The sequence below is a fragment of the Ovis canadensis genome, chromosome 7 (assembly GCF_042477335.2).
Source record: "Ovis canadensis isolate MfBH-ARS-UI-01 breed Bighorn chromosome 7, ARS-UI_OviCan_v2, whole genome shotgun sequence".
Taxonomy (NCBI): domain Eukaryota; kingdom Metazoa; phylum Chordata; class Mammalia; order Artiodactyla; family Bovidae; genus Ovis; species Ovis canadensis.
This window is the reverse complement of record NC_091251.1, coordinates 96,874,324-96,891,511: the sequence shown is the minus strand read 5'-3', so window position 1 is coordinate 96,891,511 and position 17,188 is coordinate 96,874,324. Positions and strand designations below refer to the sequence as shown.

Sequence of the window (17,188 nt, the reverse complement as noted above, 5' to 3'; positions counted from 1 at the left end):
AGAAGAGCGCCTAGCTCAGAATGAGCACCAAGTTCGTGCTGGCTGTTGGAATGTCTTGTCTACAGTGTTAAAGAAACTGGTTATCATGCACGTCTCCCTCACTTACACATAATACACTCATCACATACACACACAGACAACACAAATGACTGAAGGCACAATCCGTAACCCGTGCACCATACAATATAGATGAAACGAAACATGCAAGACACATGACACGCACATACATAACACAGCCAAGCATTGTTTCATATTCTGTGCTCGGTGGTTTCATCCACCATTAAAGCCACATCCCTGATGACCCACAATGCTCATGGCTCTTCCTCCTGTGTTGAAGTGATATCACACAATGTCACAAAAAAGCAATTTACCCATTCCTTGTTCTAGTTGCTCTCAGAGCAAAATATTCATTACCAGTTTTGTTTCATAAGCTGCTCAGTAATCACGACTTTTCAGTGTATTCCAGGGCAGAGCTTTGGGGTCAAATGAGTGGGAGCTCAAATCCTGACATCACCACCTCCCCGCTGTGTGGTTTGAAGCAAGCCGCTACTCTTCTCTAGCTATAACTTTATTCTCACTTTATAGATGAGGAAATAAAGAACCAGAAAGAACAGATTCCGGACATACGCTTCAAGTTGTTATCTATAAAAAAAGATTTGCTTTGCCAGGTTCTTACAACAAATGAAAAGAGAACGTATGTACCGAGTTTACATTAGTGCCTGGCACATGCTAATTTATGCTAATAGGACATATATTGGGTAAGTGGTAATGGTGGTGAAAAGTGTATTTCTTTAAATGGAAGAAAAAAGTTGCTTTGAGTTAGTTGTTGACAGTTACTGGGACTCTCTGTGACTTGAGTTCCACCACCTGTTTGGGTTCGAGATCCCACAAACTCCCACCCAGCATTGTGTTGTAACTGCACCATTTCCCTTCCTGAAATTTGAGAGGTGATGTTTTGACATTGTTTCATTTCATTTCCTCCTGATGGGTGGGCTTAACTGGTTTCTCAATTTAAGCAGAGCAAAAGGGAGAAGTATTTTAAATTGCTGTGACCATCCAAATTGGTCATACCTTCTGGCCTCTGAGAATGAGCCCAAAATTCTCTTCTCCTCTCCTAAAATATTTGGGCTTTTTTCCAGTTCCTCTAACTGCCAAATATAATTCTGTCCTTAGTTTCCTCAAGGCTCCCCCTTTCTCCTTTCAACTTACCCCTTGGCATTTGGATACATTAAAAATGAATTTTGAAATAATATCTTAATCACATTTCACGTCCTTGTGGTGGATTTCTGTTTGCTAAATGCCTTCATGTCCATTCTTCCCTTTTGGCTGAAGATGGATATGTCTCCTTAATGGATGACACAGCAAAGGCTCAGAGAGCTGAGCCAACAAGCCCTGGGGGTCAGCCTCCAAGCGAATGACACTACCGGGTACAACAAGGAGACAGTCTTTGACAGACAGTTTAAAATGTATATATATATATATATGGTCAAATATGCATAACATTGGAGAAGGAAATAGCAACCCACTCCAGTATTCTTACCTGGAGAATCCCCATGGACAGAGGATCCTGGTGGGCTGGGGTCACAAAGAGTTGGACATGACTAAGTGGCTGACACACATACACATGCATAACATAGAACTTACCAGTTTGACCATTTTAAAGTGTACAATTCAATGGCCTTCAGTACCTCCTTGGCCAAATGCCATCACCACCTCCGGAGCTCTTTTCATCTTCGCAAACTGCAGCTCCATCCTCATGAAACTGTTAACTCCCAATCTCCCCGCCCCTAGCCCCTGACGACCACCCTTCTACTCTGTCTCTGTGAAGTGACTGCTCTGAACACATCACGTGAGAGGAACCATACAGTATTTCGTATGACAGACACTTTTGCAGCAAGATGTCTGGAGGAAGGTACCAAGATTCTTTCCTCCATTGCATTGATTTTAGCTGATGTCACACTTTAGCCAGAAAGGGAGTCTCTTCTGTACCCTGAAGTAATTCACTCTCATGGACGTGAACATCTTTTTAGCCCTGCCTGACACAACAGAGGTTTTCTTATGTTTTGTTTTCACTGAAAGCTGTTCATTCCTCCAGATAATGACTTAAATTGTGATCATCAGAACTGAAGAAGAAGAAAATGATAAAAAGCTCCCAGAGAAGGACATAAAACGTTTTCATGTGCCACCTCTGAGCCTCCCAAAAGCCTTTCTCTTCTCCACTGGCTGCTCTTGTGTATGTATCGTTTCTTTGTGTGTTTTTTTTGTTGTTGTTGTTTTAAAGAACTCTGTGATCTACTTTAATTCATGTTTTGCCCAGAAAGCTAACACAGCTGTAAATCCTTTCTGCCCGGAAAGCCTTCCAGCCTTTCCAGAGGCCTCTTTGCTGATTCAGTGGCCGCCTCCCTCCCTTTGAGGCTGGCCAGCCTCCCTAAGCCCACTGCCACCACCGCCGTCCCACAACCCCAGGCAGCCTGCCTGGCTGCTGTGAGAAGACGCCTCTCTCTGGAAGGGATCATGCCTTTTCCACAGGTTCCTATTACTTGGAGAAGCACAGCACCCCCAGGGGGAGCCCCCTACTCAGGCTTCCCCCCTGCAGAGAGCTGGCTCTGCTGCCCGCTAGTAAACCAGCTGGCCGTCACCATGACGACAGCCTGGCCCAGAGCCTGGATGACGCCAGACCTGACTCCCCTCCCAGCCTCACCCAAGTCTGTCTGAGCTCCAGCTGCTTTTGTTGGGCTTCGTTTTGCTTGTCAGTTTGAGGCAGCTCTTTTGCTGATTGGATTCAGGGGGCTGGGCTTAGAATCCCTGGGGTGCAGGGAAGTCAGTAGCCTGCCCTGACAGGAATTTCCTGGCAACCTGGGGTATTCCCCCGTCATAGTAACAAGATCTACAAGACAGAGCCCACAAGAAGCCTGGGCCTCAGATAATCCACTAATACTCTGACCCCGCAGGCAATTTCAATCAAGGGCACTGTTACTAACCCATGTTGCTTTGTGGCTCTGCTCATGATGACAGGCCAACCTGTTCTTTGATCAAATGAAGGAAGTGTTACAACATGCTGGCAGAACATTCTAGCTGTGTAGAAACAACAAAAATGAATAAATCCAGGATGAAGAAGAAACAATCATGTGGATTTTGAGGAAGAGTTTAAGTGAATGTGATGATAGACACCCAGGTGAATCTTTGCCTCATCACGGGAGAAGGTTTTGCCTCTATTATTTGGATAATGCAGAAGCAGGGATCTGGAACATTGTTTGAACTAATTTGAAAACATACCTGATAGCCTTTGGTTGTTTCATCCCCCGGTCTTTATCTCTCAAATGACTCCTTTTAATAACTTGCTTGACCTCCAGGGCACCTGAGTTTACCCTGCATCCTCTCGTTTGTGACATAAAACATATCTCTCGTTTCAGCCTTTGAAGGCATGTCAGCTCCTCATCTGTGAAACGGGGGTAAACAATGCCAACCAGGCAGGTTGGACAGTATTTAGCTCAGTCCTGGCACTTACTGAGCTACTATCATCATCATTATCAGTAACTCCTACCTGAGCCTTTTTCTCAAGGATCCTGACACTTTTTATAGGCATAACATCACTGGGAATTTCCTGACAGTCCCAGTAGTTGGGATTTCACTGCTATTCATCAATTTCTCTGCCAGGGCCCTGGATTCGATCCCTGGCCAGAGAACAAAGATCCCACAAGCCTGTGGCAAAAAAAAAAGAATTACTTGGACTTTCTTGGCGGTACAGTGGATAAAATCTGCTTGTCAATGCCGGGGACACTGGTTTGATACCTGATCTGGGAAGATGACACATACCTTGGAGCAACTGAGCTGGTTTGCCACAACTACTGAGCCCAAGGCACCCAGAGCCTAGCTTGCGCTCCACAACAAGAGAAGCCACCACAATGAGAAGCCCTAGCACCTCGACAGAGTAGCTCCCGCTTGCTGCAACTACAGAAAGTCCATGTACAGCAACAAAGACCCAGTACAACCCCAAATTAATTTTTTATAAAAGAATTACATCATTGATTCATTTAACAAATGCTATCTACTAAGTCTAAGCTGGCCAGGCACTGTGCCAGCCACTAAGGATAAAATGATAGACAAAAAATAAACACAGTTCCCATCCATTGGTAGCTTCTGGACTAGTAAAGGAGACAGACATTAACCACATAAAATGTTAAATAACTTAGGTGTCATATGAGTAAAGCCATCTCAGACCCTGCAGGCCAGCCCATCCCCCAGCTGAATACCACCAAGGACATCCGTCTTTGCCATACTGAGCAGAAGAATTTCCCAGCCAATTCCTGTCTTAATTCCTGACGCACAAAATCATGAGATCTGATAGGTGGTTGCTCTTTTAAGCTCTGCCTTCCCAAATAAAAATAATGACATCTCTACTAAGTGCCTAAAGCATTAAGAGAACGTGAACTAGAGAAACTACATTTTAGCTTCTTTTCCTAGTTAGGATACTAGAGTGAAGGTAGGTTTAGATATAAGAATTTAGAATAGAATGACTTGACCTCCTAAATCCTAAAGCCAAATGCAAAGCCTAGGGATGCAGATTCTCAATCCCCAATCCTGCAGAAAATCCTGGGGGTTTCTTACATCAAGCTTTGTTTCACTGAAGAGCGCCCTCTTCTGGCTCAGGGCTCTTTCTCCAGCCATGCTGTCTTCTGACGTGACTTTTCAAGGAATTTGTGCGTGTGCCGCCCATGTCTTCACCAAATGTGTGCTGAGCACCCAGGCCCCCGGGTTACGGCCTGAATCAGGCACAGGCTCCCCATCCCTGTGAAACTGACAGTCATTTGAGCTTCCTGACCTCTCTGAGAAGGCAGGGCAAGCTTCATCACTCCCACTTGATAGATGAGGAACTGAGGCAGGAGGATGGAGAAAACTTGACTAAGTCATTAATGATTCAGGACTATTTCAGGAAGGAAACAAAGAAGCTCTCACTGAACATCAGACTGGGCCCAAGTCCCTCACTCCCTATAGCCATACTCTGCCTCATCACCCTCTGCTTCGGAACCTTGAGTTCCTCCCCACTTGGGACGTCTCCTCATGGTCCCCTGAACCAGCGCACCCTACCACCCCCTCCACATCTCTGGGGCCTTAAGGGCGTTTCCCTGCCATTTCATCTCTCTGCAGTGACTGTTGCTCCAAAGCCAGCCTTCAGTCTTTCTCCCCGCTAAGACCCTCCCACTCTCCCTGACGTCTTGCCCCTGGTGGCTCTGGTAGTGTAACATATATTTGGAAATAGATATCTAGGCAGGGACCTCATTGTATATCCTGTCCCTGCCCATGGAGAGGATCAGACAGGCCTGGGGTTCAGATCCCAGATCTGCTAATTCCTCTCCTGGGAGGTGAGAAAATGAGGTCGCCTCCTCAGCAATGGTGTTCTCCAGGGTACAGCATGGGTATTAGCTGCTCTGAAACTTAGGTGATATGTTTAAGGCACTCGGCACATAGTGAACACTCCAGGCACAGTATATGTCTAAGTCCTTTAACATGTTCAGTCTGGTCACCTGCTGCCGCAGCACAATGACCCTCAAGGCACCTAGTACACTCTTGGGCATACAGAGAGAGACAACATACAAGAATTTTAAAACTCAAAATTCTCAGGGAGCAAGATCTTCCACTAAAAGCAGGTGGGTATGCAGATTCGAACAGCACTAAGAATATGCTGTCTGCCACCTCGTGGAGAACAGGGCTGACACAAGAGGATGGCGCTGGGGCCCATGATATTTTTTAGGAACCCACAAAGATGCTTTAATTTCGTTTGAAAATCAGAAGAAAAAAATTAACTTTTCTTTCCCAAAAGGACAATTTATTCAAACTTCCTCAGACTATTAATCATTATAACCATGTAGTCATAAAAATAAATTTTGGGGGCACTCTTTCTACCCCCTTCTGATGCCTATGTCAGAAGCTTTCTCTATCTCCTTTATGCTGTAATAAAACTTTATTGCACGAAAGCTCTGAGCGATCAAGCCTCGTCCCTAGCCCCAGATTGAATTCTCCTCCGGGGGCCAAGAATCCCGGCATCGTGATTCAACAACAACCTTTCATCTTGGGGGCTCATCCGGGATCCTTCAGGACAAGATGGGAGCTAACAATTCCAGCCTCACTCCTTTGAACTGTATCTTGAAAAACTGGGATAGATCCCAAGGGCTTAAAGAAGACACACGTGGTCTTCCTGTGTGATACTGCATGGCCACGGTATCCATTGGAGGACGGCGGACGGTGGCCAGTTGGAGGGTCTCTTAAGTATAATACTGTTTTACAATTAGACCGGTTCTGTAAGGAACAAGGGAAGTGGGTAGAAGTAGTATATGTGTTGCCCTTTTTCTCTCTGCGAATTATACCAGACTTATGTCCTAAGGGTATAGATTTGAGCGTGAAACCTTCAGCTCCCTCCTGTCCTCCTACTTTGCCCCCATACCTGGGGCTCCAAGCTGAGCTAACTGAAAGCCAGAAAAGCCCCCTCAGAACGGCTGCTTTGGTCTCAGTGGAAACCCAAACTGAGATTCAAACTGCTTTGGTCTCAGTGGAAACCCAAACTGAGATTCAAACTGCTTTGGTCTCAGTGGAAATCCAAACTGAGATTCAAACTGCTTTGGTCTCAATGGAAACCCAGACTGAGATTCAAACTGCCCACGTGGAGGTCCAAACAACTCCTGTCTCAGTACGACCTCAGACTACTCTGGTTTCAATAGAAACTCAGACCATCGAAGTTAGAGATGAGATGGAGGACAGGAGACAAAGAGAAAAAGAAAAACATGTGTCTCCAGTCTATCCCTGGGATCATATGTGCAGAGCAGCCAGAGAGACTGAGGAAGAGCCACACAAGCTGTTGCCTCTTTATGAAACACCCACCGGGAGAAATAATCAGTCTATGAGAGTTAGTAAGCCTTTTTCTTATCAAGAAATACAAAGAATCAAGGAGGATCTGGGAGACTATTTAGTGGACCCAGAAAAATATATTAGAGCTTTTAAAGGTGTTACTCTGCTTTATGACCTTACTTGGAAGGATGTGATGTACATCTTGGGACAAACGCTGACTCCCGACTCAAAGACTTGAGTTTTGGGGAAAGCGGTTGCTTATGGAGATGAATGGCTTGGTAATGAATCAGGGAAGAGGGAGGACGAGATAGCGGCCCTCCCCACTGGGAATCAGGCGGTCCCAACTATAGAACCAGACTGGGACTACAACTCAGCTAAAGGAAGATTGGATCAGAGTCATTTTGTCAGATGTATTCTTGAAGGACTCAGGCAGGCGCGTTCTAAGCCTTTAAACTATAGCAAATTGGCAGACATAGAACAGGAGAAGGAAGCTCCTGGTAAATTCCTAGCTAGACTAAGAGAAGCTCTTCACAGATTCACTGAGATTGATCCTGAAAGTGAAGAAGGAAAAGTGATCTTAAAAGAGAGGTTTATCACTCAGTCGGCTCCAGATATCCGCCATTGGCTACAAAAACGGGCGTATGGACCAAATCAGTCTTTAGATACTCTGTTACAACTGGCTAAGATGGTCTATTATGGTAGGGAATATGAGGAAAAGAAAGAAAGGCAAAGAAAGACAAAGGAAAAGGCAGAAGCCTTCGCAATGGCTATGAAAACGCTCTTAAGCAGCCTGAGAAAAATGCCCAGAGGGACCCAGGTGAAAAGGGATGGGCTTGCTATTACTGTGGAAAGGAGGGGCACCTCAAGCGGGATTGCCCTCAGGCATCTAAACCGCCCCCGGCTCCATGTCCAGTCTGCAAAGGACCACACTAGAAGAGAGACTGCCCTCAGAGGTATAGATCTCTGGGGTCGGACTCTCAAGACAATCAGGACTGAAGGTGCCCGGGGGTCCCCACACAAGCTCCTGTCCTAATTACACCTGAGGAACCCCGGGTATTAATAATTGTGGGGGGCCAGTCCGTCGATTTCCTTTTAGATACTGGGGCAACTTACTCTGTGCTTACTGAAGCCCCTGCCCCACTTTCTTCCCGATCCGCTTCCGTAATGGGACTGTCTGGATGAGCCAAAAGGTACTATTTCAGTTATTCTTTATCTTGCAACTGGGATTCTGTGCTATTTTCACATGAGTTTCTGACCCTGCCAGAATTCCCCTCACCCCTTTTGGGGAGGGATTATTAGGATCAAACGAGCCAGGACAGGCTCTAAGGGGCAGGCTAGGCCTGAGGTTTAGTCTCTAGAAAAGCTGAGGCACTGGAAACTCCTGCAGGCAGTGTAGCTTGACCTATCAGAAAAATCCCTGTAGCCCCCCCACCCCACCCCCCCAGTCCCGAGCCAATCCGGATAGGGATGCGAGGTTTAATAGTCCCGTGCGCCTGTACTTTTTAGCCAATCAGCTATGCTGTTACAGGAACAAAGAACCATCTGTATAAAAGTAGATGTGATTCAGAGCTCCGGGCTCTCGTCAAGACTCCACTGCGCTGGATGAGACGGGAGCCCTGGCTCAAGCTAGAAATAAAACCCCTTCATGCTTTTGCAAAAAAAAAAAAGAAAGAAAGAAAGAAATTTTGAATTAATTTTTATAGAGAAAGGGACCTTCAAAGGCCAAACTTCCCAGGGCCCATGAAAGTCATAATGCAGCCCTGATTAAGAAAAAAAAAGTGGGAAAAGCCAACAGCAGCAAAAGAAGAAAATCAATGAAGAGAGGATTGGAAGGGTTCCTCTCAGTCTTAACATCCTTCTGCTCCAGGAATTTTTTTGCCTCAGCATAGCTGGGATCCTTTACAGAGTGTATTCTTAAGAGCACATTTTCCTAGTGTTATTAAAATTTGTGTGCTCCTGGAAAATCCCATGGACAGAGGAGCCTGGAAGGCTGCAGTCCATGGGGTTGCTACGAGTCAGACATGACTGAGTGACTTCACTTTCACTTTTCACTTTCATGCATTGGAGAAGGAAATGGCAACCCACTCCAGTGTTCTTGCCTGGAGAATCCCAGGGATGGGGGAGCCTGGTGGGCTGCCGTCTATGGGGTCGCACAGAGTCGGACACGACTGAAGCGATTTAACAGCAGCAGTGCTCATCTACTTTTAGCAGATCTCGTTCCGCGAGAATTTTGTGTAAGTTTTATATTTCTGGCATGCCGTCTTTTTTAACATTTATTATTTTTATTTATTTACTTGGCTGCACGGGGCCTCAGCTGTGGCACGCAGGGTCTTCAGCTGATCTTTAGTTGCGGCATGTGGGATCTAGTTCCCTGACCAGGTATCAAACCTGGGCCCCCTGCATTGGGAGCATAGTCTTAGCCACTGGACCACCAGACCACTGACACGCTGTTTATCTTAGTCAATGACTGTCATGCCCTGGAGTGGCCAGCAGAGGGAGCAGCGACTCAATCTTAAGCATGGGAATAGAAAAGTGAAAGTGGTTCAGTCCTGTCTGACTCTTTGCAACCCCATGAACCACAGAGTCCGTGGAATTCTCCAGGCCAGAATACTGGAGTGGGTAGCCTTTCCCTTCTCCAGGGAGACGTGGAAATGGTTGGTGGGTAAAACAGAAGGAAGCTGTAAACTCAAAGACTTGCTGCTCAGAGTGGTCCTGAGACCAGCAACATGGGTTTGACCCAGGAGCTTGTTAAAGATACCTGTCCCTAAGGAGGATCCTAGAACCACAGAATCAGAATTAGCATGTTGAGGAGATCCCCAGGTAAGTTTGAGAACACATTTAAGTTTGACAACATTGGAAAAGACCCTGATGCTGGGAAAGATTGAGAGCAGGAGGAGAAGGGGGCAACAGAGAGTGAAATGGCTGGATGGTATCACTGACTCAATGGACATGAGTTTGAGCAAACTCTGGGAGATGGTGAAGGACAGGGAAGCCTGGCGTGCTACAGTCAGCTTATGGGGTCTCAAAGAGTCAGACATGACTTAGAGATTGAATGACAACAACAAGCTTGAGAAGCACTGGCTTAAAAAGTTTCTAGTCTTAGAAGGAGAAGGCTACTTCCTCAAGGGAGAGGACAAGAGAGGAACTGGCTAAAGCAGTCCTCACAGCCCCCAAATTTCCTGTTCCTTCAGCCAATAAGCCAGCATCAGTTAGGATGGGTTTGAAGCCGCAGAAGGAGACATCAAGGTATTTTACAGATCACAAATGAACTGGCTTACTCTTCTTCTGTTTCAGTAACTGTTTGTTGAATGTCGACTATGTGCTGAGCATCAGGGGTACAGAGTGAGTTAAAAAAAAAAAAAAAGGAACCTGTTCCTGCTTTCATGGAGCTTTCAGCCCAGTGAGAACACCAGGGGTAAAAAATCACAAACACACAATAACTACAAACTCTGACATTGCTATGTAGGTACAGAGGCCCAGAGAAAATAAACAGGAGGAAAGTGACCAGTTGAAACCAAATGGTCAGGGAAGGCCTCCCCGAGGAAGCGAGCTTTAAGCTTGAGATCAGAAGGGTGCCTGGGAATTGGCCAAGAAGACTGGATGTTACTGGCAGGGGGAAACAGAACATACAAGGCCACCCAACAGACAGGAAGATGGCACACTCAAGGAATGGAAAGAACCCTGGCCTGGAGTGATGCAATATGAGGCTGAGAGCAGAAAGGCAGAAAGCAGCCTCACGGGACTGGGGGCCACAGGGCACAGGCTCCATCTGGGATCTTACAGAGGTGGCTCCTCGGCGGCACAGGGACCGACTGGCACCTGGCTTGGTTTCCAAGCTCCAAACTGTACCACGTGGACATTTCACCCCTGTCCACTGGGTTCTCCATCTCCCTCAAGGACACGCTCTTCTCTGCTAATTTTTCCTCAGCCTACACCGACTCAATGGACATGAGTTTGAGCAAACTCCAGGAGACAGTGAAGCACAGGGAAGCCCAGCATGCTGCAGTCTCTGGGGTCGCAGAGTCAGACACGACTTAGTGACTAGAAAACAACGCCCTCATCAGCCCCTTCTCGATCCCTTGTCCACTTTTTTTTTTTAATTGTACTGGGTCTTCCTTGCTGTGCATAGGCTTTCTCTAGTTGCAGCAAGCAGAGGCTCCTCTTCATTGCGGTGCGTGGGCTCCTCATTATGGTAGCTTCTCGCTGCACAGCAGAGGCTGCAGGCGCATGAGCGTCAGGAGCTGCAGCATCGGGTTCAGTAGCTGCAGCATGCAGGCCCTAGAGCAGGGACTCAGTAGCTGCAGCTCATGGGCTTAGTTGCTCCGTGGCACATGGGATGTTCCCGGACCAGGGATCAAACCCGTGTCCCCTGCATTGGCAGATGGATTCCTGACCACTGTGCCTGAGACGTCCATGTCTCAGTGTCTTCCCCTTCACCATTTAAACCCACTCCAGTTCTTCCCCTCAACTTTGCCAGGCAACCAGACCTCAGTTTCAAAAACAACTTCTTGCCCCAAAGAAAAGACCGTCCCTGAGTCAGAAACAATCGCCATTTACTGAAGGCTCATCATGTGCTGTGCTACTTGACACCTCTTTTTCATCCAGTCCCCACAACAGTCTCATTCCATAAGCTGTTATCATTTGAGGAAACTGAACTGCAGGGAGGGTAAGTCATTTCCTCAAGATTGCATAGCTAGAAATTGGTTAAGCCAATACTCCCTTCCCATTTGTAACAGGAGCTGCAAACCATCCTCTGTGACACTGTACTGACCGCACAGCTATATTTCAAAAGACTTACAAAGGAGCATGCCCTCGGCCCACCTTGAATGAAATAATCTCAGATGTGCACAAAAATTTGCCACGGAGCTTCTTGCATCCTTGTCTAGGATAGAAAATCACTTAGAAACAACCCAAAGGTCCAACAATACATAACTGATTGTTGGATGTTTAGAATCCTATCTGACTAGCTATTAAAGTAAGCAGGTAGAAAAAAACTGTCTGTATTCATGATGTATGATATAGAAAAACAAGATTATAAAACAGTATTCTAGCCTTATTTTCATGAAAACTACAATGTATAAATTTAAAAGTATAAAACTAAAGTTTCCAATATAGGAAAGGGAGGAAAAATTACAATGGTTGGCAGAAACCTCTGCGATGTGATTATAGGTGATTTTTTACTTTGACTATCTGAATTTCCAAAGGTTTCATCAAGAGCATCTATTTCTTCTGGAAAGGAAGGGAGAAGGAAAAAAATCAAGAGGTGTTTTGAGTTCTGAGTCTTTTCATTTATTATTGTTACCCATAAAAAAAACCAAACGTACTGTTCTGCTGGGAACATTTAAAAAACATTTTTATTACAAAAGTAGTATGTGGGCTCGCCAAAAACAAAAATCAGAGAGTACAAACAAGCAAAAAGGAAAAAATGAAAAACATATTCCTTCCTCCCCAGAGACAACCAATATTAGCACCTTCGTGACTTCACAAGCCACGTTTGAGTTCTGCTCCAGGTACTAGTCACTGGGGCCCACCCCTCCCTTGCCATGACTGGAAACCTGAGTTTGAAATGAGGCTTACAGATCCATCCGCACTCCCCAAACAGATTCTAAAATTGTCTGGGATCCCAGAATGACAACTTACTTAGCATAGACTCTGGCCTGCCAGGGCCCGCAATTCCTCCTGGGTCACAGGGGACGGTAAAAGTGGTTCCCAACATGGTCGCGATTGCAACACTCTAGCATCGCTGGATTTTGCAATCCTCCTTCCCCCTTCGAAAAGAACCCGAAGGACTGCATCACAGCTTTTGTATATTCCATTTAGTACTTTTCCATAAATGCAGCTGAAGGGAATGAAGGGTAATTTGACTGTAAGACTATCACAACCCTCCTTCCCACCACCCCTTGGATAGCTGCCGGCAATCACTCTGGGATATCCCAGGTCAGGGCTGGGAAGGGCAGCTTTGAGGAGCTGTGCAGGCAGGTTTGGCCATGTGGATGGCCACGCCAGGCCTGGGAGGCCAGCTCCTGGGGTAGGAGGTCTCCAGGCCATTCACACACACACACACACACTCAACAACAGGTTTCTAAGTCCCACCCTGCCCACGCCCTCTTTTACTAAAGGCCCCCCTTCTGGGAAGAAGGGGCCTCCCACTGCTGGCACCTGGCCTGACTGAGCCACTCCCTCAGGACAGCCCTCAGGCAGAAAATGTTCCTAGAGCAGATCCACAAGCCAAACCATTCCTGGTTTCCTCAGATGTTGATATCCAGTCATGGCCCAGATGCAGGGCCTAGCCTCCCACCCCTAAGTGCCAGGAACTGAGCTGATCTCACTGCCATTCACTACATTCAGTGTTTCTGGAAACCTCAAGGATGCTGGAGACTCTGTTTTCCTTTACCTATGGCTCCTCTCATAGATAATAATAATTATATCTTCTGTTTACGAAACTCTTGACATGCCAGGCTTTTTACAGTCATGTAATGCACACAACAGTCTTTCGAGGTAACCACAATTATCTGGCCCCCTTCCCCTTCACAGATGAACTGAGACTCCGAGAAGTAGAATGATCTGCCCAAGGTCAAAAAACTAGTAACAGGGACAGGAATCCACCCAGACCTGTACGACCACATAGCTCATGGCCTGCTCAGGAAGTCAGTGCAGAAGGGAACAAAAAGGTCATACAACCTTCCTCCATTCTATCTACAAGACAGCTACATTGGAAAATGATCTGACAAACTGTTATATGAGACTTACTATGTGCCAGGTACTATTCCAGCACTTTGCAAATATCAGCTCAATTTATCCCCAGAATAAGGCCAGGAGACACGTAGTTTCTTTACAGATAAGAAAACGGAGGCACAGAGTAAACTTGCCTATGGCCACACTGCAAGTGGTGGGGTCTGGACAGGAAGCCGGCTCTAGAAGCTGTGCTGCCTCTCTGATCCCACAAGCAAAGTGCCTTCCTCCCGCCCCCCGCCCCTAAATTTTCATCGTTTGACCTTCCCGTGTTCTCACCTTCCTCATCTTTCAGAGAGTTCACTTCGCACTTCCCCATCCCTCTCTGCGTGGGGTGGTGTTCTCTTGTGAAACTGCTTTGTGAAACTCCTTCTTGTGCAAGGCTATCTTTGATCATTATCTAGATCCCCCCTCCAAAGAACTGATAGGAAAGTTTATCAAAGCAAAGGCTTGGATTTGCTTCTGGAGAAATTAATCAATTAATCCTCAAGGGCTTGAGAGCAGGTTTTATCCCCAGCCCTGTGCTGGGCATTATTCAATGAACACAAAAGACACCCAGGACTTGGCCTCCACTCTCAAGGAAACTACAGAAAAGACAGCAAGTAAGTGTACACTCATGTGCTGGGTCTGTGCACAGCTGTAATTCATAAAATATATAGGAGAGGAGTCAGAAAAGTGTTATGAAGGAGGCGGAGTTTGAAATAAAGAGAAGGGGCAAGGAAACCTTGCTCACTCATGGAAACAGCAAGACTTGGCAGAAGGAAAAAAAGAGGCCAGAGAAACAAGAGAGTATTTTCTACGTCCAAATCAATCTGATCTTCTAAAATACAGGGACAAAAAAAAACTTGGGGTTGTTTTTTTTTCCCCCTGTCAAGTTTTGCTATTTCCATCAGAGCGAACAAAGAAAAATCTCTTCCCCTAACCATTAGGCGGCTTCTAGAATTGGAGAAGGGTGCTCTGCCTCAAATGTCCACCAGGAGGCAGAGCTGCTACTTCTGTCGCTAGAGCTCCCAAGTACAAACCAGAGAGAAAGAGGAAAGATCGCAGACTCTTCCCCAGAAGAGTTGGCATGGCCTGAGGCCAGCGGTGGGCATCAGTCGTCTCAGACTGGGCTGCCTAGAATCAGGGAAGAAACAGAATATAGAATGTCAGAGGAAGTCGGGTGAAACTGAAAGAGAGACATTAAAGAGAATCTAACCTCTATGTACCATGAAAGTTCAGTTCAGTCGCTCAGTCGTGTCCGACTCTTTGTGACCCCATGAATCGCAGCACACCAGGTTTCCCTGTCCATCGCCAACTCCCGGAGTTCACTCAAACTCATGTCCTTGGAGTCGGTGATGCCATCCAGCCATCTCATCCTGTCGTCCCCTTCTCCTGCCCCCAATCCCTCCCAGCATCAGGGTCTTTTCCAGTGAGTCAACTCTTCACATGAGGTGGCCGAAGTATTGGAGTTTCAGCTTCAACATCAGTCTTTCCAATGAACACCCAGGACTGATTTCCTCTAGAATGGACTGGTTGGATCTCCTTGCAGTCCAAGTGACTCTCAAGAGTCTTCTCCAGCACCATGAAAAGATCTTCCAATAGGCAGAATAGGGGTTTCCATGGATTGAGGCTACTCATGCCTTCTGTTGTCTTGACTGAGAAAACTTGATGCTAGGCTTGGGTAACTATCAAAAATGACCAACTGCTAATCTAAGCCTAGTTTCAGGGCAAACAATTCAGGGTCTCTGGACAAGTGTAGCCATTCCAGTCACTAGGAGGAGGAATGCTTTGTGCTTTGGGGATAACACACCTCCTGGCCATCACCCCTGATGTCATGCTGTGGGTTGTGCGGGACAGGAGGCATGCCGCTGGCACCCTTGAAGGAGCTCTGATGTCAGTATTCAGCTTTACTGCAAGCTCCACCATCTGAGCCAGGCAACAGGGCCCTGAAGTCACAAAAGCAGAGGGGATTAGAGGGGAGGTGGGAGGTGAAGCCAGAAATCTTGGCTTTTATCTGTCTCTAACTAGCTGTGCAAACTTGGAGGAGTGAATCAGATTTTCTGAACCTTAGTACCCCGTATGTAAAATTGAAAGGCTGAATTTGAGCAATAGTATCTGATGTGCGTTCTAGCTCTTAAATTCTGAAACACTCCTTTGGTTAGAGGAACTGAGGAATGGGCGGGGGTTGGGGTTGGGGACGGGGCTGGCGGTAAGGGGGTGGCGGGGAAGGGCGGTAGCCAGGACTAAGTATCTTGAAGAGTTGCCCCCACGCCCGCAGTCAGCTCCCGGGTAGTGCCCACTGCGGCACTGCCCGCCCCACCCCCGCCCTCTTGGCCCGGCAGCACACACCCACGGCTCCCTCCGAGATTTCTGGAATCTCGCTGGATTCCTCCCAGGAATGTTTATTGCCCTTTACATCTGCAAGTCGCTTTACATCAGCAACCCTGCTGCGCGATATTAATCATCGCCGCAATATCCCTCCTTCCGCCTGTAAGAGGAATTGCGGGGGTCTGGATTTATGAAGGTGAAATCCGAAAGCAATTTGCCTGGGATTCATTCAATAAGCGGTGAGCAACAGTTAATTAAGCGCCCATACGACCAAGGCGCAAAGAAACGCACAAACCCAGTTGCTACGGGGGTCAGAATGGCAGGGGGTCCTCAAAGAACTTCACCGGTATTCCAATTATGTCATGCACTGCCCCCCGGCCTCCCCCACTCCCCTCACTCCCCGAACCGGTCTCCCCACCCCCACCTCCCGCCCGTAACTACTGTAAAATTAAAAGGTGATGCAGGCGATCTCCCCTCCCAAGCCTGACGCCGCTGCGCCCCACCTCGCCAAAGCTCATTTTACCAGGCTAAGCAAAAGAAAGTGACCTTCCCAAGGTCATTTATCCCCCAAGGGGCAACACTGATTCCCAGAATCTCGGTCTTCAAAGCTTTCCACTGCGCCAAAGACGAAGATTTTAAGTTCAAGTCTATAATATATAAAACAGAGGCGAAGGATGGCTGTTTCCATGATTTCCGGGCACAGAGGGAGAAAATCATGATCTCAGCTCACCCAGCCCAAAACAGACGAGACGGCCCAACTCTGGGCTGCAGTCTCAACGAGACAAGAAATGTCTGGGATCCCGGGGCTCGTCAATCAATCATCCACCCCTTCCCTCGCGGTCCCTGTCGTCCCCACGCCTTGCCTCCGCCGAGGGTCGCGGGGTTGGATAGCGTGGAACCCAGGGGTCCGCAGCACCCGTACGGGGGCGTGGCCGGAGACCGAGAGCGTGGGGAGGGGGAGGGAGAGGAGGACGACGAAGCCCGACTCCCAGCCTCCCCCCACTCCCTCCTCCCGCTCCCTCCGCCCGGCTGGCCGAGCAGCGGCTGAGCCAAATTTGGGCAGAGCGGAAGCGGCGGGCAGACGTCACGGCGCCGGGTGGGGGACCGCGCTGCGGGGCTGATGACGGAAGGCGCTGACGGCGCCTACGTGTCACCATGGAAACCAAACAGTAAATAGAGGACTTGAGAGCTCCTGGCACCGCCTGGACCCCGCGACCTGGCCTGGAGCGAAGGGCCGGAAGCTGGGAAGGGCTGGCAGAAACCTGGGCTTGGCAGCGGAGGGCCGGGGCGCGGCGTGGGTGCT

The 17,188-nt window shown here is 47.6% G+C and overlaps 2 long non-coding RNA genes across 3 annotated transcripts in view; both read right to left on the bottom strand.

Moving 5' to 3' along the window:
- LOC138443912 (uncharacterized) overlaps positions 1–13,986 on the bottom strand; it is a 28,276-nt gene extending 14,290 nt beyond the window's left edge. The window contains exon 1 of the long non-coding RNA XR_011258359.1: positions 13,855–13,986. This is a non-coding gene — a long non-coding RNA (uncharacterized lncRNA). The remainder of the gene's footprint in view (positions 1–13,854) is intronic.
- A 75-nt stretch (positions 13,987–14,061) lies between these two features.
- Positions 14,062–16,946, bottom strand: LOC138443911 (uncharacterized). 2 transcript variants are annotated; one of them, XR_011258358.1, is made up of 3 exons: positions 16,749–16,946; positions 14,774–15,503; positions 14,062–14,691 (listed from the first exon to the last, which is right to left on the bottom strand). It is a non-coding gene; the product is annotated as an uncharacterized lncRNA (long non-coding RNA). The 2 variants fall into 2 exon arrangements; XR_011258357.1 differs by having other exon boundaries at positions 14,784–15,503; positions 16,749–16,922.
- Between the last annotated feature and the right edge of the window lie 242 nt (positions 16,947–17,188).